At 37.4% G+C, this 23,248-nt stretch overlaps 1 long non-coding RNA gene across 1 annotated transcript in view; it reads left to right on the top strand.

Annotated features, from left to right (window-relative positions):
* The window catches only part of LOC123617730 (uncharacterized), a 162,063-nt gene that overhangs the window by 11,203 nt on the left and 127,612 nt on the right, over positions 1–23,248 (top strand). Inside the window, exon 2 of the long non-coding RNA XR_012511834.1 lies at positions 13,269–13,452. This is a non-coding gene — a long non-coding RNA (uncharacterized LOC123617730). The remainder of the gene's footprint in view (positions 1–13,268; positions 13,453–23,248) is intronic.

Genomic DNA, 23,248 nt, shown 5'->3' with positions numbered 1-23,248 from the left:
CTCTTGGGTTCAGCAGTTTCATCCCTTGGAGGTAACCATTGGGTGCTCTCAAGTAAAGCTCAGATGATTTTGTCCTCCTTTTCTCAGGGGTGTTAAATGGAACCTATTAATAAACCAAAAAATGGGAAGACTTAGATTTAATGTTCTGATAAGATTCAGTATCCTTGAATGCAGATGTCACTAATGGTTTATCCAGCCTAAATTTCCCCACTGATAGGTTTGCTTTGTTTCAAGCAAACTGGGGACTCATTTCCCCCTCATTTCTGTAATAGTGTAAGTTGGTCTCCCAAAAAGTGAAGGAAGCTTCTTGGTTCCTTTAAACAATTTTACAGATTATTTCTTGCTTATAAATTTTATTAATAAAGTAAGTATATTCCTATACCTACCAACCCTGAATATTTCTGCATTAGAAGGGGCAGGGCGTGAGCGTACATGCCTCCCTTGGAGGAAGGAGGTAGAGACACACACACACACACACAAAACTGGGATTCTTTGGCAGTGCTTCCTGGACATTTTAGTGAACAAGGACCATAATGACAAATGTTCTATCTTTCCATGTATAAGTGATCTCATATACTATTTGTCTTTCTCTGTCTGACTTATTTCACTAAGCATAATATTCTCTGGGTCTTTTCATGTTGCCACAAGTGGCAGAATTTCATTCTTTTTAAAGGCTGAGTAATATTTCATTGTATTTATAAACCATATCTTTTTTATCCATTTGTTTGTAGATGGACACTTGGGTTGCTTCCTTGTTTTGGCTGTTGTAAATAGTGCTACTATGAACATGGGATGCATGTGTCTTTTTGAATTAGTGTTTTTGTTTTTTCCCGATGTTTATCTAGGAGTGGGATTACTGGATCATATGGTAGTTCTATTTTTAGTGTTTTCTGAGGAACTGCCATACCGTTTTCCTTAATGGCTGGACCAGTTTACGTTCCCACCAACAGTGTACAGGGGCTCCCTTTTTTCCACATCTTCTTCAGCATTTGTTATTTGTCAGCTGTTATGATAGCCATTTTGACAGGTGTGAGGTGTTATCTCATTGTTACTTTGTTTGGCATTTCTCAAATAATGAGTGATGTTTAGCATCTTTAAATACGACCGTTAGCTCTCTATAGGTCTTCTTTGGAAAAATGTCTATTCAGGTCTTCTGCCCATTTTTTGATTGGGTTGTTTGCTTTTTTGATATAGAGTTGTATGAGCTGTTGCTGTATTTTAGATATTAACCCCTTGTAGATTGTATCATTTGCAAGTATTTTCTCCCATTCTGTTTGGTCATTGATTTCCTTTGTTATGTAAAAGCTTTTCTGTTTAATTAGGCCCTATTTGTTTATTTTTGCATTTATTCCTTTTGTCATAGGAGGCAGATACCCCAAAATATTTCTATGATTTATGTCAAAGAGTGTTTTGCCTATGTTCACTTCTAGGAATTTTATGGTTTCATGTGCTACATTGAAGTCTTTAATCCATTTGGAGTTTATTTTTGTATGTGGTGTGAGGAAATTTCCTAATACTACTTTTTTATACGTAGCTTTCCAGTTTTCCCAAGACCACTTATTGAAGAGACTCTCTTTGCTCCATTGTATATTTTTGCCTCCTTTGTCTTAGATAAATTGACCATAGGTGCATGAGTTTATTTCTGGATTCTCTATTCTGTCGCATTGATCTGTGTGTCTCTTTTTGTGCTTGTACCATCATTTCTGATTACTGTAGGTTTCTAGTATAGTCTAAAATCAGGGAGGGTGATACCTCCAGCTTTGTTTTTTTTTTCTTAAGATTGCTTTGAAAATTCAGGGCCTTTTGTGCTTCTCTGTACATTTTAGATCATTTGTTCTAGGTCTGTGAAAAATGTCATGGGTATTTTGATAGGGAGTGCATTAAATCTGAGGTTGCCTTGAGTAGTGTGGCCACTTTAACAGTATTAATTCTTCTAACCCAAGAGTACAGGGTATTTTTCTACTTCTCTGTATCATCTTGAGTTTCCTTCATCAGTGTTTTATAATTTTCATAGTATAGGTCTTTCACCTCCTTGGTTAAGTATATATTCCCAGGTGTTTTTATTCTTTTTGATGTGGTTTTAAATAGGATTATTTTTTTTTTGCTCTCTTTCTGGTAATTCATTATTAATGTATAGAAAAGCAACAGATTTCTGTATGTTAATCTTATATCCTGTGAATTTACTGAATTCATCTATTATAGTTTTCTGGTGGAGACTTTAGGATTTTCTGTTTAAAGTATCCTGTCATCTGTGATTAGTGACAGTTTTAATTCTTCCTTTCCGATTTAGATGCTTTTTATTTCCTTTTCTTGTCTGAGTGCTGTGACTAGGATTTCCAGTATTATCTTAAAGAGAAGTGGTGAGAGTGGGCATTCTTTTCTTGTTCCTGAATTTAGAGGAAAGACTTTCAGCTTTTCACTGTTGAGTATGATGTTAGCTATGGGTTTGTCATAAATGGACTTTATTATATTGACATATGTTCTTTCTATACCAACTCTGATGAGAGTTTTTATCATGAATGGATGTTGAATTTTGTTAAATGTTTTTCTACAGCTATTGAGATGATCACGTGATTTTTATTCTTCAATTTGATAATGTGGTATATCACAATGACTGATTTATGAATGTTGAACCATTCTTGCATCTCTGGAATAAACCCCATTTGATCATGGCTTATGCTCCTTTTTACATGTTGTTGGATTCAGTTTGCTGATATTTTGTTGAGGATTTTTGCATCTATATTTGTCAAAGTTATTGGTTTATAATTTTCTTTTTTTGCAGTATCTTTGCCTGGTTTTAGTAATAGGGTAATGGCCTCTTAGAATGAATTTGTGAGTGTTCTGTCCTCTTCAGTCTTTTCAAATGGTTTGAGAAGGATCAGTATTAGCTCTCCTAATATATGTTTGGTATTTCCCCCTATTTTTAAAGGTTAAATTTAGATTTCCTATAACAACACAAAAATGAGTATAATTTATAGACATGGAAGATAATATCTGTTGGTAGTGGCAGAAAGGAACAGTGGTATTTACAAAAAAAAAAAAAACAAACCAAAAAACTATGTATAGCCTGCTCTTAGTTGTATAGAATTTCCAGCAGACCTTATCAGATAAGAGCTTATGAGAAATTCTGTCTTTTTTTTTTTTTTTTTCCTGTCCAAAGCTTTCAGAGAAATAACCATAGTCTGAGTGGCTCTGGGATATGATCACAACCACAGCTTCAAGTTTTACCTTGTGTATGATCTGTGAGATTCTCTTTATGTCCAAGCGAATCACTGCCATACTGTGAACCAACAGATGTGCTGAGTACGCTGTCATGAGTCAAAAATAGAAATCATACTTCACAGCGTTTCTCCATAGTATCTGTAGGGGATTGAGAAGATCATTGGAAATGGGCTATGGGGTTCATCTATAAACTTGTATATTAGCATTTATAATTAGCATTTGTGAGAGTTTAATTTGTCTTCCTCAACTCTACAGACTTTTCTTGAGAAATCACTAACATAAGGCAGTTACAAAAAAGCAGAGGATGTCTCTCTCCATCTTGAAGGAAAGATGGGCATCCATATATAAATATGCAAATAGTATGTTCGTGTAATTGTAAAACTGCTTAAAAATAAATTCGGTTAGTTTGGGAAGTCAGTGAAGAGAAAAAAATATTTTTATTTCTCTTCACCTGGTAAAGCACAGTTTTCTAATTTTAACTAGAAACAAAGTAGGGCCTTGTTATTACTTCCTTTCATATTTCCAGGGTTGGGGACAGCACAGACAAGCTAAATACAGTGGGTTGGAGATACTGGAAGGGTCAGAAACGTGTGAAGTAGGCATACTAGGGTAAGCGAGTTGCTGTGAGGTCAGTGAGGAGCCCACCTGGTCTGGTCACCTTCCTTCCCCCTTCCCTGTGCTGTCCACCCTGAATGGGGCTGTGCAGAACTCTCATGACTGACCGTAGTCTCGAGGCTGTTTCAGATCAGTGAGTTCGGTGATGGCCATAGTAAAGCAGAACACCACGTGCAGATAACAAGGGGGCATGCTACCTTTAGAGATTAAGAAACAGTAATAGAACCCACTGCAATCTGTTTTTAAAATAACAGAGATATAAGCTTTGCAGAAAAAAAATGTATCAAGTGAAGACCACACTCATTTCCCTGTCATTATTTCATACTCCAAACACATACTAAGTTAACTAGGGCCAAATTAACTAGTTACTCTTCAGCATAAACCTATGATGAGTTTGAGATTATTGTACAGGTTAGAGTAAACCTTCCTACTGCCATGAAGTCCAAGACACACACAAAGATGCCAAACTACAGCAGTAAAGAAGAAATGAAATCTGAACGTCTGAGCATCAAACTGAAAAGTAGTCCTGAGCATAAGTGTTTGAGTAAATGGAATGTTGAAACATAGGTGGACATGTGAGTCTCGAATTCTAAGGAAAAGTCAGGGCTGAAGACATAAGTTTTGGAGCACAATATGAAAGGCATTACAAGCTACACGACTGAATGGAATTAGCATGAAGTTAAGGGTTTATAGAAGAGAGAAGGGGCCCAAAGATAGAGCCCCTGTTGTCTCTGCTGCATTATAAGGATGAAGATTAAAAATGCAAAATGAAACTGAGAAGGATCAGCCAGTAAGTGGGAGGAGAACCAGGGCAGGGTGGTATTGGGGGACCACAAGGAAGACTGTGTTGAAGGAGAAAGAAGTAGGGGAGGGGTTTTTGTTCCTCATTGTTACTAATAGACCATTCTTCTTCCATAAAGATAGGCATCTGTGTCCAGTTCTTCTGACAGCACAGAAAAATAAGATGGAAATGTTGATCTTAGGTTTTGGTAACGTGCAGCTCATTGAGTTCATTCATAGTAACGTATTTGATCACAGAGTAGAGGTGAATTTGATTAGAATGAATCCAAGAGACACACAGGAGGGAAAATTATCTGGGAGTGAGGATGAGAAGCTCGGAGATCATGCACCTCATTTCCAGACTCAGGTGTGTGCTCGTGGGAGAAAGACAGGTGACCCTGAGGGGGCCACAGAGGAAGCAGGCTTTGAGCTTCTGTTCTCACCAAGGCCTCATTCCCTCTGGAATCCCCAGTTCAAAGACATGAAAGATAAAATGTGAAAGGCATTCTGCATTTTCTTTTTTGGATAAAATACATAACATTATAATCCTGTTGTTTCCACCCAATTAGTATTTGGCCAACATGAAATTACCTGACTCAATAATGTGGTAAAAGGCATTGTGTGAAACGATGGTTCTGCCCTCTCTCCTCCTCCCTTTCTACTCCTGGTGGGTCTATTGAGACCCATCAGGTAAATGTTTACCTTGGCTAACCTCTGAATATTAGTTGATCCTATGCAAGGCTGAAACACCAGTGCTTCCCAGAATGCTGAAGTTGTGGAGCATGAGAAAAATCACATTTAATGTGACTTCTTTCTTCAGTAGTGAACCATACTTAGCCATAACCCAAATAAACATTTAATTGGAGAAAACGATAATTATGACTTCACCCAGCACATACACACACACGCATGTATACATGTTATACCACCCACATACATAAACTCATATAGAACATTTGAATAATAAAAACAAAACAAAGAACAATAGGGCCATTTAATTATATAGCTTTGAGCCTGCTGTATGGTACAGTGAATCTTGAAATCCAGAAAAGTTCAGAAACTTAAACTTCAAAGAAAAATTAAAGTGTAATTTCTGGCTAAATTTTAGTCATTTAATCAGGAACGTGAACAAATTGAAACAAAAAAGTAAAGGAAATGAAAAAACAGAGTTTTTACTAAACCATAGTCCCCCCAAAATTCTGTTTCCTTCATGTTGTGTTTTGATATAGGATGTTACATAAAAGACGCAGAAGTTAAACTATGACAAAATTTAATGAAGGTGAGGGCCCTTGGCTTTGTGCAGGAAGGAGTTCAAGAGTGAGCCATAGTAGAGTAAATGTAGATTTATCCAGAGAGATACATGCTCCATAGATAGTGTAGGCTATCTCCGAAAGCCAGAGAGGCCACGAGGTGTGGGGGTGGGTGTTTAAAGTACAAGTAGATACATTCTTTGTAGACGAGTGCAGTCTGTCTCACTTGGAAGAATGACCGTGAGGTGTAGGGGTTAGTTTTTATGGGCTGGGTAACTTCATATGCTAGCAAGAGAGGATTATTCCAGCTACTTTGGGGAACGAGCTGGGACTCCCAGAAATTGGGCCACTGCCCACTTTTTGACCTTTTATGATCTGCCTCAGAACTGTCATGGCACCTGTGGGAGTGCCATTTCCCATGCTAATATATTACAATTACTGTATAATGAAGCTAAAGTTCTCCTGAAAGTCAAATCTCCAACCATCTTGGGCCTCAAGGTCTGTTGGGAGTTGAATTTTCTGCCATCTTGGTGTTAATTGCTATGTCATTCCTTGAATGCCTGTGCCCTGCCCACTTCCTTCCTGTCTCAGTAGGTTTTAAACATTTTGCAGACAACTGTCTGGTGATTGCTTCAGGGGTCCTTAAAAAGTATGATGGTGGTGACTGCGCTCTTGGCTCTGAATAACATTCTCTCTACAGAATGAGGTTGGAGAATAAGTGTCAAGACTCTTTCTCTTTTATGGCAGACAGAAATTGGATCTTAATTTTCCTATTTATACCTTACTCTCTGTCTAATAAACTTAGTGATATAAACACATTGAACACTTGATGCAATTCATTTATACATCTTGTTCTGGCTCTATTGCACAGGATTTCGTTTATTCTCCTGCCCAGTTGTCACTGGACACTCTTCCTCTGCAGATATGGAATAAGTCTTTTACCACATTTGATTTGTAAACATGGAGTTTTTGTCCTGTATTTATGCTGTTGACTTCTCTGTTAGACCATAGGCATTAATAACTAGGATTACTCTTTTCAGTTAGCTCTTATGCTCACTTATTGGAACTATGGTCATAGTTATAAGTAATAATGACTGCATAACATTTCCTGGTATAAAAGAACAAGGTCACTCAACTATTTCAACATAGATGTGAACCCCTTCAGCCTACTCAGTTTCATTGAAATGTTAATAATGGCCTTTTCTTATAATAGCTTTTCTTACATCACTCCTTTTGTCTTTCATCCAAACAAACCAAGATCCAGACATCCTGGTATTTTCAGGCAACTCTGAAAGAGTTTCCCAGCAAAATTGCATTCAGTAAAATTCTCCTAGTGATAGAAAGTATTTGAGGTCTCAGAGAAAATCTCACAGTGCTTAATTCTAGTATAAGCACAGAAAAAAGTCTTGGTATTTATTATCAGTTAAAACAACTTATATCAACAGACAAGAATCTCACTTCCCACCTTTGTCACACAATTTATCATCAATTTCTGCTCAATTTATCATAATTTATTTATTAAAAAAAGAAGTCAAAATACTGAAGCTAATCTCCTGCAGGAAGACATTGCTTTATTGGGTGATTTTCCAAAGAATCCTTGGAAATATGTGATCCTAAAAGTCTATGACCTAAGTCTATTAAACAAAACAGGCATTCCTGAAGTGAATTCCAAAGTTGCTAATAAATAGATGTGTATTTGTCAGCAATTTCAACTTCCCAGATCATTGAATGTATTTACTGTCCTGAAAGGAGAACAGTGTTTCTTCATTAGCTGCTTATATGTTTTTTTCCTGAATACTTTAGAGGACAAAAGAAAGATTGTGCAGAGATAATTTTTTGATGAAATTTTTTTTCCCATCGCTGCCAACAGACTGTGATTTTTTTAATATTCATTTATTTGGCAAAATGCTGATTTAATTGTTGCCAATTTTTTTTTATGAAAAGCTATGCGATAAAGCTATTCTTTAGCTTTCTCATTTGCAAATGGTATCTCATGGGTCCTTAGCAAGGTATTGCAATGAATTTCAAAGGCACTGCCATTATTAGTTTACTGCTGTTCTTCAAAACCTACAAAGTTACAAATATTTTTATCCAGATGTGATGCAGATTGATTATCTAATGGAAGCAATGGTGAACTATTTAACTACAAAAGAAAATATCATGGATGCAGACATGTTGAATGTATCATGGTTGCAGAAATGGTGTTAACTGTTTAATAGGCTATTTAATCAGTATGAAAAAAATACAACCCATGTAAGAAAAAGCTTTTCAAAAGATAATGGGTAAGGATTAGCAGGAAATGGATTTACTCTCTTACTTCAAAAAACTGAGAGGGTGGACAAAGTGCATAAAACAATGTTTTACAAGACACTTTGCATCAGGGAAAAAAGGACAGTAATCCTTGAAAGATCAAAAATAAACAATGTGAGTGCTACAATTTCCCCAACTTACAATCTTTAAGAGAGTTTCCAGGTCATGGCATATAGAGAGGGAACCCAGTCAGAATCCAAGGGAACCCTCGAGCTGGGGAGAAGATCAAAGTAGGTAGACTTTTCAGGACAATGTTTTAGAGAAATGAGAAAGTGGACTGTGATGAGCTAACACTGTGTCACCCTAAGGTAACCTATTAAAATCATATAAAAAGTGTTTTATATATTAATAATTAATAAAACAAATACAGAATAGTGAGGATATAGACCTGAGCAATCAAATTAACCTAATTGACATGTAGAACATTCCTGTCAACACCTGGAGAATTCATAGTATTCTTAAGTTCACATGTAACATTTACAAAGACAGACCATATTCAGAACAATAATACAAGTCTTAATACATTTAACATAATTCACTTCATGTAAGGTGTATTTCTATTGACTATAGATTAAACCAGAAATAAATAAGAAGATCTCTGAAAATTTCCCAATTATTTGGAAAGTAAATAACAAACTTCTAAATAATCCATGTGTCAAATGAGAAATCAAAATGAAAGTTAGAAAATATTCCACGTGAGTGGGATGCTACTGCTAAACTTCTTCTGGTGGAATGTGTGGTACTCGGCCTCTGTATTAGAAAAAAAAGGGCCTCAGATCAGTGATTCGACTTTCCAACATAAGAAACTAGAAAAAGATATACAAATTAATCACAAAGTAAATAGAAGAAAGAAAGTAATGAATAATCAAGACAATAGAAAGCAAAACACAATAGAGACTTGTTATAAAGCTATAGTAATAAAGATATGTATTGGTATGAGAACAAATAGATCAAGGGACCAGAACAGATGTTCCAGAAATAGACCCAAACGCTTACTGACAACTGATTTTTTACAAAGTTGCACAAACAGTTGAGTGGATTAAGGATAGTCTTTTAAACAAATAATGTTGAAATAATTGGGTATCCACATGTGAAAAAAAAAATCTCTGATCCATACCGTGCCCCATATAAAATATATTAATGTAAAACCAAGAACTATAAAACTTCTAGAAAAAAATGCTTTGTAATTTTGGGTTAGATACAGATGCCTTAGATAGTACACCAAAAGCATGCTCAAAAAAACTGGTAAATTGGAATTTATCAAAATTAAAACTTCTGCTCTTCAGAAGATACTAAGTTGATGAAAAGAAACCAAAGATTGGGAGAAAATATTTACCAATTTATATATCCAATAGAGAACTTCTATCTGAAATAAATAAATAACTCTAAAATTAAAAAAACAAAAAAACGCCCAATTAAAAATGGAAAAACAATTTGAACAGACAGTTTACCAAAGAAGGTATGGGCAGCAAGGAGCACATTAATAGATGCTCAGCCTGATAGCTGCAGTGAGATACAGCTACACACCTATTTGAACAGGTAAATTTCAAGACACCGACCATGAACATTTTCATTCAGGATATGGAGGGAACGAGAATTCTCATACACTTCTGGTATGAATATAAAGTCATGGAGTTATTTTAGGAAACACTTGGACAGTTGCTTAAGAGTCTAGGTATTTCCCTGTAGAGGAAAAAATACATCTACATACAAAGACTTGTACAGAAATGTTCATAGCAGTTTTATTCGTAATAGCCCAAGTTTGGAATCAGCACAAATGTTCATCAGCAGGTGAATGGATATACAAACTATGGTATATCCATGCAATGACATACTACTAAGTACTAAAAATGAGTGAGCTGTTGATATAGGCAACAATGTGGATGAATCTCAAAAGAATCATTCTGAATGAAAGTAGCCAGATTAAAAAAAGAATATGCTCTTTAATTCCATTTATATGAAGTCCTAGGAAACGTAAACTAATATTAGAGCACATCAATGTTTGCTTTGAGGTGAAGGAGTCAGAATCAAAAAGGTATAGGAGGAAAGGTTTAAATGGGACATGAAGAAACTTTTGGGGGTTATGGAAATGTTCATTATCTTGATTGGAATGTTAATTTTAAGTGATCTAAAAATGTCAAAATGTATTAAATGGTACACTTCAAACGTGAACTTCATAGTGTATCAGTTCTTCCTTAACAAAGCAGTTGACTATAAGATAATTTTAAGTACTTTTATGGCAATATTTGGGCTTCATGAATGTGGATTTATAAACAATTATGAATTATGGCTTAAAAATCTCATTTTAGCATGTGATAGGATAAAAAGAGAAAATGATGATTGCTGCAAATGGGTGCCAATGGAAAAATCTGTAATTCTTTTTTATAACCACACTTAAGGTTTACCAATAGAATATTTGGTTTAAGAGTAATAACCAAGTGCCCCTTTAAAGACCTTTATTCATTCATTTACTTAGGCACACACCAAGTTATGTGCTCACTGTGTGAAAGGATATATGTGAAGATATTATATATCATGTTTGGAAAAAAAAAATCAGACGTAAATTTTGACTTCATGCCCTCGTATGGAAAGAGGGCTACAAGATAAGGACCCTTAACTAAATTATTTCAATAATTAAGTTGAATGATGTTTGTAAAATACATAACACAGAGCTTGTTACACAGCACATACTCAATAATATTAGCGCATCATTAATAAAGAAAAGAGAGTGAAAAGTCCTGTGAAAAGGATAGATAAAATGTCATGGGAATTTAAGGAAGTAAGAAGTAAGAGATTTTTAGCCCTTCCCTCTCTCCGTCCCTCTCTCCCTCCTTCCCGCCCAACTCTTTCCCCCACCGCCCGCCGTGTGTAGGAGTGTATTGGGGAAAATGTGTCTTTAGTATGCTCCATGAATTGGATGGCTTTAAGAGTTGATTGAAGGCTGTCCTTCAGCAAAAGGCTATAAATCACATAACAATGAAGCTGGATAGATAAGAGAAAAAAAATGTTTAGGTCTGAATTCCATATTTTTCCTCAAATATTATTGATTTTGTTTTCCTCTTCAATATAATCTTGTGACTAAAGATAATGAACTGAAAATAAATAAATAAATTGGCAGTTTTACAGAATACACCAAAATTGGAGATTTGGAACCTAATTACATATGCTGAGATAGCTACCTGCCCTTAAAAAAAAAAAGAAAGAAAAAATGAAACTAAACAAAAACAAATCGATCACATAAAAAAATTCCCCACCCCAGGTTGTCTCCTGGGCTGCACACCTGTGAGTTAGAGTAGGCCCTGTGTAGATGCGTGTAACTCCTCCTTATCTGCGGTGCGGCGGCTGCACACTCAACCAACCTGGGATCCTGCAGTGCTGTAGTATTTACTACTGAAAAAATCCACATCTAAGTGGACCCGTACAGTTCGAATCCACGTTGTTCAAGAATCAACTGTAAATATTGTTTCAGATAATCAAGTTTAAAGCAGTTTTTAAAACCTAGATAATTCAATATGATGATCTGTATCAAAAATTGTAAAAAAATCCACTCTGAAAAGGCTGATAAAATAGGTAACCTCTAGTATACAGTTTAAGCAGGCACCATAGCATAGAAGAGTAATCTCAGTATGTTCAGAATTTCTTCTGGCTTATCAGAAAGGCAGGTTTTCTTTCAAAGACCGCAGTGGAAAAGGGTGTATATCGAGACGCCCAGAGAGTACCCTCTTAAGTCCAGGGCAGTGCATCTTCTATAAAAAGGGAGCGTACAAGCGTGATGTTGAGTGCATACCAACTTGAGATTGCCTGAGTGCTAACCTGTGCCCTTAGTCCTGTTATTTAGGCTTTTATTCCCCCAAGTTTTAAAACCGATAAAATGCACATACTGTAAATGTTACTGTCTTAATCATTTTTAAATATATAGCTCAGTGGTTTTAAGTACATTTATTTTGTTCAACCATCACCACCATCCATCTCTAGAACCCTCTTCATCTTGCAGAAATAATACTGTTTAGCATAGTATTAAACAACAACTCCCCATTTCCCCTCCTCCATGATCCCTGGAAACCACTGTTTTACTCTGTCTCTATGATTTTGATGATTCAGTATCTCACATAAGTGGAATCATGCAGAGTTAGTCTTATTTTGACTGGCTTATTTTGCTTAGCAAAATGTCCTCAAGGTCCATCCATGTTGTAGCATATGTCAGACTTCTCTTCCTTTTTAAGGCTAAATAATACTCCATTATATGCATATACCCCATTTTGCTTATACGTTCATCCATCAGTGGACACTTGGGCGGCTTCCGCATTTTAGCTGTTGTGACTAATGCTGCTGCAAACAGGGATGGGTGAATAACCCAGCCTTTTCAAACCTCACATTCCACACTGTAAAGTGAAAGGGACAATAATACATAGAACATTAAGCTGTTGAACGGATTAAATGAAATGATCCATGTAGAGCAATTAGCATAGCTCTGGCACATGATGTAATTTTAAAGTAAAATGTTCACTCTTATTTTTATGAAAGTGTCGGCTCCACACAATTGAGCAGTAGACCTTTCCCAGTGCCCAGAAACTGAATATTAAGTGTCAAGTAGACAAATCCAGTAGCAACAGTGCACAGTGAGAGCCAACTGTGAGGCCATCGCTGTGTGTTCACTCAACTGAAATATGTTTTTTTTCACCTTAATTTTTAGAATTGTATCTTTGGGTTTTATCCTGTAGAGCGATAATAGGCCAAATGTTGAAGAAGTCTGAAAAATTATGACTTCCCGTCTCCAGACCTTTATAGATCTGGTCATCTGAGTGCTTGACATCATCTATCTTTCCACTTATCTATCCCTACGATAATAAAATATGGGATTAAAGTGGCTTTTACCTGTAGTGGGAGACTGGGTGTATTTCACATGTCAGTTCTTTGAAAGGGGAAACTCCAGAGCTTCAGAAACTATACTGAAGAGTCAAATGAGTGCTGAGGAAGAACATTTCTGAGTATTACCTGTTAGGATTACAATTTTACTGCTTTAAAGTAATTATAATTTTCATTGCAGAATCTATTAAAAAGGCTTTTACCTGACAGTAATTTTTCTTGTAGTTACAGGTCATTGTTAGAATGAAGGGAAGAAAAGAAGACACGAAGGAGAAATGGGACTGTTTACCAAGAGTATCTTCACAGAGGGAGACAAGAATTGCTGAGAACCTTAATGCCTGCAGAGCGTAAATCACTTAAGAAGCATACAAATTCTGCTCCAGCCTCCCAGACGCCTGCTCGTTCACGTGTGAGTACTTAACGTGATTTCACTTCATACTCGTATTTCTTTATCAGATAATTTTAATTCAAATCTAATCTTACATTTTATTAACACTCTGGGAGACATAGTGTTTTTTGTGTTATCACTTGTGTCATCAAGAATGGGGAGAGATTCCTTTTTTATTTTTATATTATGTTTAAAAAACTAACTACAATTGCTGAGCACTTCTGAATGCCAGGTAGCACAAGTCACTTAATTTATCTGTTGCTAATAAATACCCTCCTGACAAACATTTGAATACCTACAAGCATTCCCATTTATGCAGAGAGAGATTTGAAGTCACATGGCTTTTCTAGAGTTCCTCGAGCATCTGTCAGAGGTAAAACTCATTACAGACCTGTAACACTGAACATTCACAGACGTAGAAATCCCTTATACTTCTTAAATAAATAAAACATCTAAACTTCACTTTTAAAGACCTTACATTGTAGATTTGTCGTAGACCAAATGACCAAACGTAGTCAGAGGTGTTTGTATGTTTGTTTTGTTCTTGAAAGAATCTCGAAACTTTCCTAGAGCCTTGCGTAGCCAGTGGTGTGATCTGGAGGCTGCACGAATGGTGATGCCATTAGCTGAGCTGGGAAGAAAGGAGTAGGAACAGGATTGATGCTGAACGACGTGTTTGGCTTCTGCAGCGTAAAGAGGAGGGAAGCTTCCTCCTGATGTGCAGGCAGCTGACCCTTCGGACCCAGTCATGAAGTTTTGTGTCTTCATGTTGTGAGCTAAGCTACACTTTGAAGAAAATGCTGTATCGGCAGCAGCTATTTCTAATATGAGGAAATTGTCATAGTTTTTGAATTTTGTCAAGTGTCACTTTAACTAACAAAACCATCCTCTTTCCTTATATTTATCTAAAATTTCTTGCACAAAATAAATACAGCGCAGCTTCATTTGTAATTATTGATGTTTGATATGCAGTTACTGTAATCCATTAATAATCTAAAATCTCCTTTTAGCCATTTTTGAACTTCCTCATTTGTGAATATTTTTAAACAGCACTTCCAGAAAGAATGAACTTAATGTTAATACCTTTCTGCCATCATTATGGAAGTACTAATACTGAGATGGGTAAAGCTGGGTGGCAGCTTGTAGCTAGATGCACTGTGTGGGTGCAGTGTGTAACCTGGAGAAACAGCCTCTCAATTACCTAGAATTAGCTGTAAAAATATGTTGGCTCCAGTTATGAGAACTAAGATTTGTGTTACACTAAAAATCCTTAATTTTCTTAGCAAGTTGTATGTATTTGATGGACTGGTTTTTGAAAGAGCCTCTACAATTTCAGTTGAAAATGTTTTCTTGAAGTAACTCAATATGGACTAGGCAAGCCAGAGTAAACCATGGCATGAAAATCTGGAAGACAGCCTCCAATTAACATTTTATGCATATGACCTGCCTTAATGAGGAAATGAAAATCATAAAATTAGCTTTTATCTAATGGTCTAAAACTTGGTTATGGAAAGTGTTGCTGCTGACAAAGGAAACGTTACCTCATGCTGGCGGCTCAGAGACTTACAGGCACCTGAGTGACCCATGGCTCAACAGCTGGTAACCGAAACCCGTCTTGTCAATGTCAGCTACAGTCCATCTTCCCTATTCACCAGAGGAAACACAGCCACAATTTGCTTACAGTTTCTGGTGTCAGAAGGACCATGCTCTTGGCTCTCATCCCTTTAGGATTGTGGAGAGAAAGCCAAGGCATACATCCAGTGTGCCTACCCCGTCAGCTGTGGGGCAGAGGGGATGAAGGATGCAGTACATTATGAATCACTGCTTCCAAATATTCAGAGGACAAAATAGGACAAAGGTTGTTTTTCTTATTATAACTATATAAAGAAGAAGAAAATTCAAAATTATACCTCTCTGTACTTCAGTTTTGAATGTGTGGAGATCAGAAAGAAAATCCATTTGCTTCATCTCTTAAACTTAGGGCTAAGACAAGTAAAAGATAATCTCTATTAGTAAATTATCCTCGAGACTAATTTACTCAAAAAAGAAAAGCAATTCAAGATATACTGTAAGCAAACAGCTAATAAATGCTGCTATAAATAAGATTAAGTAAGGATAAAGATAAAAGGGGGTAGGAAATATCAAAGAAAAATAAAAGAATTTTCCAGAGCTTACGAATACAGTCACATCAAAAAGAGTTCACTGAAGACCTAGCATGTTGACTCTGAAGACTTATGCTTAGAGACAACACTTGAAATCACAGAACAGACCCACAAAGAAAAATCTGGTCAACTACGAAAAATAAGAATCAGACTTCCTTCAAAATCTTCTTAGAAGAGAAAGCCACTAACTGTATAGCATTCTCCCCACAAATCCATAACCCCACTCTAATTGTGAGAAAACACCAGCCAAGGCAAAGTTGAGGTATATTTTCCCAAACACCTGACCAGTACTCTTCAAAAATGTGAAGGCCAAGAAAAACAAAAGACTGAAGAACTGTCTCAGATTGAAGGAGACTGAAGACAGGGAGATGAGATGCGTGCGGTTTACCGGATGGACGCCTAGAACAGAGTAAAGGGCACCAGGGGACTGCCAGCAAAACCCAGATGAAGTCTGCATTTCAGTTAGTAGGGTTGTGTCAGTCCAGTGTGAAGTCCAAATCTTGATATTTTCATAATGTGGAAACATTCTGGAAGTTTACTTTCACCAACATTTTCTTAAATACTTTACAATATGCTATAGCAAAACAGAGGCACCAACTAAGAAAAAGTATGATATGGAATATAGAAAAAAGGTGGAAGCAATTTAGGAAAATAGTGGAGGGAAATCCCACAATAATAACAGTAGAGGAATTGGCCTGGATTGGAGAAGAAGAAAAATGCCGTCAGGAGTGAGGACTTTGAAAAAATTTAAATGAAGGAAAATATCCTGATAAGGTACCTGATGGTACTGAGACTTTGGACAAATCACTGACATGATAAGAGGCTATACTGTTAAAGAAAGAAAAAGAAAAAAGCAAGGAATAAAAGAAGAAAAAAAAAGGCAATTAGAAATTCCAAGAAAACCAAAAGTTTGTATAAAAATGAAAATAATACATCATTATTTCCTGCTTGGCTCTTTAAAGAACAGTATTTACGTGGCCACCATACTGTAATTATCATTCACTGCTGTTAAGTGAACTGGCATTTAAAGTGGCATTAAAGCACAAGGGCTCTGATGAGGAAGCACCACAGAGGAGGGGACTGAACCTGAGTTTAAGGATGAAGAAAAGCTTGGCAGGAGGTCCTGTCTGAGCTGAAACCTGAAGACTGGCTGGCCTGAAAGAAGGATATGGCAGTAGGGAGGATTTCAAGCAAAAGAAACAAAATTTGAAAAGGCCCACAAGTAAAAGAAAGCATGCTGTGTTCAGGGTGCTGAAGGAAATGAATTAATAGGAGTAAAAAGCTGAGGAGTGGGGAGGCATTGGGTAAGTGGTAAGAAATAGAGTTTGAGGAGAAGGGACTGTGTTATGGAGTGACACGTATTTTTTAGACTTTGAACCTGTGGCTTTGTAACAAAGTGGCTTAAGCAGGAGAGCCACAGTCATGGTATCACTTTCATAAAGGTGACTTTGGATGCTGTGTGGGGAGTGGTTGCAATTGAGAAAGGATAAAGGCAGAGAGGAGAGCCGTTACTATAACAAGAACAGCTTGGCCTAGATTAGCATAGGGCCAGTAAGGAAGGGATGTGAAGGGCATTTGAGGGGAAGCACAGGTGACATTTAGTGACTGTGTGAACTTGGGGAACAAGGTAGATGGAAGAGTTGAGAAGAGTGTCCCGTTTCTGACTTGAGTCACTTTGTAGATAGAGGTACCAGTCACTTCACTCAGCACAGATTGGAAGTGGTGTTGGGACACAGGGCAGAAGAGCTGATGACTCCAGTTGTCTGTCCATATCTAGGAGACCCAGGATGAGATATAGATTAAGCGGTTGGGTATGTGATTTCAAGCTCAAACTGAGGGCATGGGCCAGAGATATTTTTGGGTGGCATCTGATAATGATTCATGATTGAAGTCATGGCAGTCAGTGTTACTTCAGTGTTCTTTTGAGAGGCTTGTCCTTCCACAGCTACTTGATGACTGTTTTTAATGAGATAAAACAAACAGTAATTCAGAAGTTTATGTAGAGAAGGGTCAGCAACAAATACTCACGCCTTCCCTTTCACTCACAAACAAGGCATTAAACATCTACTAAGGTGTTTGGGAAAACATAGGTGAAAAAATTCGAGGTGCCCACATATACAGACTGGTTAGGGATTTTCCAAAATAGGAATGTAATGTATTCTGTGGGAACGTGGAGAAACACAGATAAAGCAGATCTAGGCGGAAATAGTCAATTTGGTTGTCATTTCATACTGAGGCAGATTTGCCAAGTATAAACTGTATTCCATTACAAAGTTAGATTCTTTCGGAGTGGGTGTTGTTTGTAGCTACACCTGTTGTATTTGACCTCACTTTCTAGAGCATTTGGTTTATAAACGTGTGGACTGCCAACAGGAAATACTGTAAGCCTTACGAGAATCCAGTTCATTAATTGATATACTTAGGCTAGGTTGGGGGCTGTGGTGCATGCTGTGCTGTGAACTGGAGAGCCTGGGGTGAAATCTGGGGTGAAGCAGTCTTCCATGAAACACATTTGCTTATCTGTCTTTGGATAAAATAAGCTTTGAGCAGTATTCCTTAAATTTGAATATCTTATCTTTTTGGACCTAAGGATATACTTATTTGACTATATCGTATCTAATCTTCTAGACTGTTATTAACCTGAGGTTATTGCCAGTATCATATGATATTTATTGAATAAGAATATGCTCCGGTCTTATATACTAGATGAAATAACTAAAAAAATCCTTTTCTTTTACTTTAACTTACTACCAGTTAATGCCAAACCGCCTTTACTGAAGGAGTTTCAGACATGGCCAGGGCCAGTGAGGAAGGAGCAGGCTCACAGTGTCAGATCAGTTACACTGTGAGAGGATCTGAGAGTCAGGTAAGGCCGGCGATTAATGTGATGAGAGCAGATCGAAGTCAGCTCAGAAGGCAACGTGTTAAAGAGAGCCTGACAAGAGGGGAAAGAGAGGAAGGAGCTGCTTGGGTAGGCAGGTCAGAGGGTTCAGAGAAAGGTGTGTGGGAAAAGTGGAGGGAAGTGAAGGCTGGCGTCAGTGGATGTGGGAATGAGATGAGGGAGATGAAAAATGGACTTATTTGTAAAGAGAGTGAATTAGAAATTATGCTGTGGTAAGAGAAAAAAGTCAAAAGCATTAAAATATGTTGGAGGCTCCTGAATTACGTTTATGCTTAATAATTTGATGTAAGAAATAAAGGAGATACTCTAGGCTTTGTATCTGTTTCAGGGAAAGGGTTATGGAGATCATAAAATTAAAATGGTAAACAGACATAGATGGAGAGGCTGGCTTTCTTCAAAGGAAGCAATGGTGAAACTGCTAAAAGAGACAAAATTTGAGTTCTTAAAATCTAAGTTAAGTCTATGGTAAGAAATCATTTTTATACCGAAGAATATGAAATCATTTCCCAGCCCAAAAATAATTTTTAATAAGATAACATACATAAAAATGTATAATATATAACACGTAATAGAATAAAGATACTGCCCTGTTTAGTTTGAATGTGACAGTTTTCAACCACACTGAACACCCTCAACTGAGGGCAGGCTTGATTCATGTGAGAGAGGATTTAATTTGAAGCAGTAGGATCTAGGAAGCTTTGCCAGGGTACTGAGAGAGAGTGGTGGGCTTTGGAAGCCAGAGTGGTGTTGGCACAAGAATTGTGAGATAATGTAAATGTGGAGTTACGGAACAATGATGATTGGTTGTGAAGTGATAGCTATAGGAGTGGAGAGAAATGGTCCAACACAAATCATTTTTTAAAGAAAAGACATGAATAAGTTGAGAAGAGATTGTCAGAAAGAAAAAGTAGATAAAGAGTGATGATTCCCAAACGTACTGCAAGAGCAATGACTTCATACCAGGGACAGAAATGAACTGTTTTAAAGGGAAGCCAGTTTTTGAAGAAAAATGATGAATTTCAGTTTGAACACATGGAGTCGGAGGTGACAGTCAGTTATCCAAGGAGATTACCATTTGGACAGGTAGACAGATGGGTGAGGATTACCAGACATAGAAGTAAAATCATAGGTACATTTACTGAGTGAATTAGCATATAGAGTAAAATGTGGGGGCTCTCAACATATGTAAGAGGGAGACTAATGAAATCAGTAAGAGAAAGTTAAAAAGAGGGAGACATGGTGAACTGAAAATTTGAGATCCACAGAGGCCAAAGTAGATGAGATTTGTAGAAGGCAAAAACCATTCAGCCATGGGAACTTTTGCACAGGTCCAAGGATGATGATGGCCAAGAGGAGGTCCATGGCGTGGTGCTTGTGGACATTAGTCATCTAGGAGCGATTGAAGGAGTTAATAAATTGGGGCAACAGAAACCAAGATGGCCAGGGGCTAAAAAAACAAGCAGCAGCTGAGGCTTAACACTGCTGAGAAGGGGTTTCTGGAAAATCTTTCTCTACGTTTCTGTTTTAGACCAGAAATATTTGAGGACATGCTAGAAAGGAAAATGAATTTTTTAGAAAGATGATTAAATGAAGTGGTTGACACTTTTGGCAAATTACAGGGTTTTTTTTGTTTGTTTGTTTTTGCAGTAGCTTGTGTTCCTAATATTCTTAGAGCTAAAATGTATGTCACTGGAATAATACTGGTTCTTTTATTATTGAATATTTTACAATGGATTGGTGAGATGATCATCACTGGTGGCACCATTAGGAAAGGTGGTACTAAAAAAACAAAATTAAACTAAATAGACTTGAAGATCTGCTTGCCTTTATTGAATGATTCATGAATTGGTCAGCATCCCATTTAGAGAACAGAAAGCAGCTCCTCGTAGCTGTACAAAGTGGAAGACTTCTATAGATGGAAGGAGGTAGGGCAAGAAAGTTACCTTGCAAAGGGTGGATTGTTTCAGGGAAGATCACCTTCCTTTGGGGAAGGCAGGGCTCTGTCAGGCAGATGATCTTATTAGCGCTGGCTGGGTAATTCCAGATTGGTTCGTAGAGGCTGTAACTGCAGTCAGTTTAGGTATTAAGTCTGGATTTGCTGACATGGGGCTTCACACAGGTGACTCCATTCTGGGCTTACTTTCTCTTTTCTGACAATGGTGTAGTTCAGTGGTGTAGTTCCAATTTAAGTTCAAACTTTCCAAAGTAAGATTAAGTGGATCCCTTCTGAGGTAGATATAGAGTGATGTTGCAGATATCAACAAGTAAAAATGAGAAAAAAAAGTGGGCTTATTTTATCACTGACAGAGGCAGACTTCAGAGATACTAGGTCCAGTTCTAGACCAGCTCAATAAAGTGAATATTGCAATAAAGCCAGTCACGCACATTTTTTTGATTTCCTAATGCACATAAATGTTATGTTTGCTCTGTACTGTAGTCTGTTAAGTGTGCAATAGCAATATGTCTTTAAAAATGTACACACCTTGACTAAAAGTACTTTATTGTTAAGAATGCTAACCATCATCTGAGCCTTCAGCAAGTCATGGTAGTAACAACAAAGATCACTTACCACAGATCATCGTAACAAATATAATGATAAATGATAATGAAAATGTTGGAAATATTGTAAGAATTAGCAAAATGTGACACAGAACCTCAGTGAGCAAGTGCTTTTGGAAAAATAGCTCTGATAGACTTGCTCGAAGCAGGGTTACCACAAACCTTCAGTGTGTGAAAAATGCTGTATCTGTGGAGTGAAGTGATGGCAGTAAAACGAGGTCTGCCTGCATTTCCTATATGCATTCAGGGAGGGGGAGAGAATTACATTTCCCCACCTTACCGAAGCGATCCCAATTCAAACTTGTATGTAGCAGAAAGCTGCCCAGGAACCATTGTTGAAATGTTAAAGAAAGTGTATCCAGTGTCCTGCTGGACTCTCTGCCTTTTCTCTTCTCTCTCCCTCTCCTTCCTTTCCTCTCTCCATCATCTTCTCAAGCCTCCCCCAGGTCTGAGGATTCAGCACCCTTGAGGAGACTTCTACTCATAAGATAATGTGCTGTTACTCAGAGGAAGGACGGTGAACCCCAGCTCTCTCCCTTGCTTATTTGTGGCTTTTGCTTGCTAATCCCCAGCCAGGGGACACACTGGGAACATGTAAGGAGTCCTTCAGAAAACAAGAGCGCAGGTGTACGCCAGGCCAGAGAGAGAACGGTCACCACACCCAGCCATTCAGCATGACATCCCTGTCCTAGCTTCTGCCAAACTCTTGTTTCATGCTACAGATGGCTCCTCGCGGTGCTCTGTTTAACTTTGTGGATTTCATTCTTGTCCCAGGAAGTTGCTGGACAGTGTAAATGGCTATTTTGGAGAAAACAAAAACAGGACCTACTCAGAAAATTCAAAAAGGGAAATTCCATTGTACTTTGAGTCTTTCTTTAGAAAAGACAAAGGGGTTCCTGTCTTTTGCTCAGGCCAGAGTGGCCCCTAGGAAGTCAGAATTTATGCATATCCATCCTTACCATGACCCACTGTATTGATCACCAACATGCAAGTGTTTGTCAAGCTTTTACTCAAGAACAACGTTAATGTCTTTTTTTCCACTGGAGTGACTTTTCAGCCCCACGGCATTCCTCATTATATATTTGTTAAGGAGGCTCTAATGTGGTTTGAAGGGCCATCCCAAACTCACTGGGAAAAAGGAACTGTTTTCAAGATATGTGGATATCTTTTGAAAATAACATTTCTTTCATAGAAATCAATGCTTCTCTGCTATCTTGAAAAGGTAATTTCCCCTCAACGGGTGAAGTAGTTGCATGCATATTGTATAAAAGAAATAAACTCAACAAAAACAGGTGTAAGGAATCGAACAACTTAAAACATTACTTCTGTATATACCCACAAAGAGGGTGATCCCGGGGTTACATGGTAAGAAAACACTTCATTGAGTGTCTTCTACATTTGTAGAGCCCTGCAGTTATTCTAGATCTTATTAAATACAGTCTTTTTCCTATTCAGTGCCAAATCCTAAGGTTTCCCCCATGCCTCTCTGGTGCTCCCTGAGATCTGATCCCCATCAGTGTGTCATTCATGCATATTTACATGAGTATGTGTGCGTACATACACTGACACGCGTCTTTTGCATTTGTAATTTTTTTTACCCAGTTGCTTCATAAAAGATTAAAATGGCAGATTAGACTCCATTCAGAATTTCACAATCCCTTGGTAATAAATCAGTTCTAATCATTTGAAGAACATTTCAGAACTGTGAGGTGGGACAAAACCTGATTTGAGATTCATACCATTGTATACCTACTCTTAAAAAAAAAGAAAAACAGAAGCAATTTACACATCTGCAAATCTGAGGAAGCGGCTGAGAGAATTTGCATGATCTGGGCACATGAAGCCGTTTTAGCACACAAATTCCTCCCTTTCATCTCTCAAGGGTGTCGAAAGGATACAAACATATTTTTTGCAGATGACGTGAATTATTGACTGGCATAAATAGCAACTCACAGTAATGCCTCAGAAATGTGTTTTTTTTAATTGAGTAAAGATGGCATCCGGAAAATATATGTAGGAAAAAACAGTGTTTTATAAGAGCTGAAAATGTGGACTGCGACGTGCTATTTTGTGTGTGCGCTGTAATGACATGAGTGTTTAGCTGATCCTTGTTGTCCACTTAATGTGTCTATCTGTGGTTGAGACTTATTCTCAGAGACAATACAAATAATTAAAAGTAAAACAACTTGGAAAT

The sequence above is a fragment of the Camelus bactrianus genome, chromosome 14 (assembly GCF_048773025.1).
Source record: "Camelus bactrianus isolate YW-2024 breed Bactrian camel chromosome 14, ASM4877302v1, whole genome shotgun sequence".
NCBI lineage: Eukaryota > Metazoa > Chordata > Mammalia > Artiodactyla > Camelidae > Camelus > Camelus bactrianus.
This window is presented reverse-complemented; position numbering and strand designations above follow the sequence as displayed.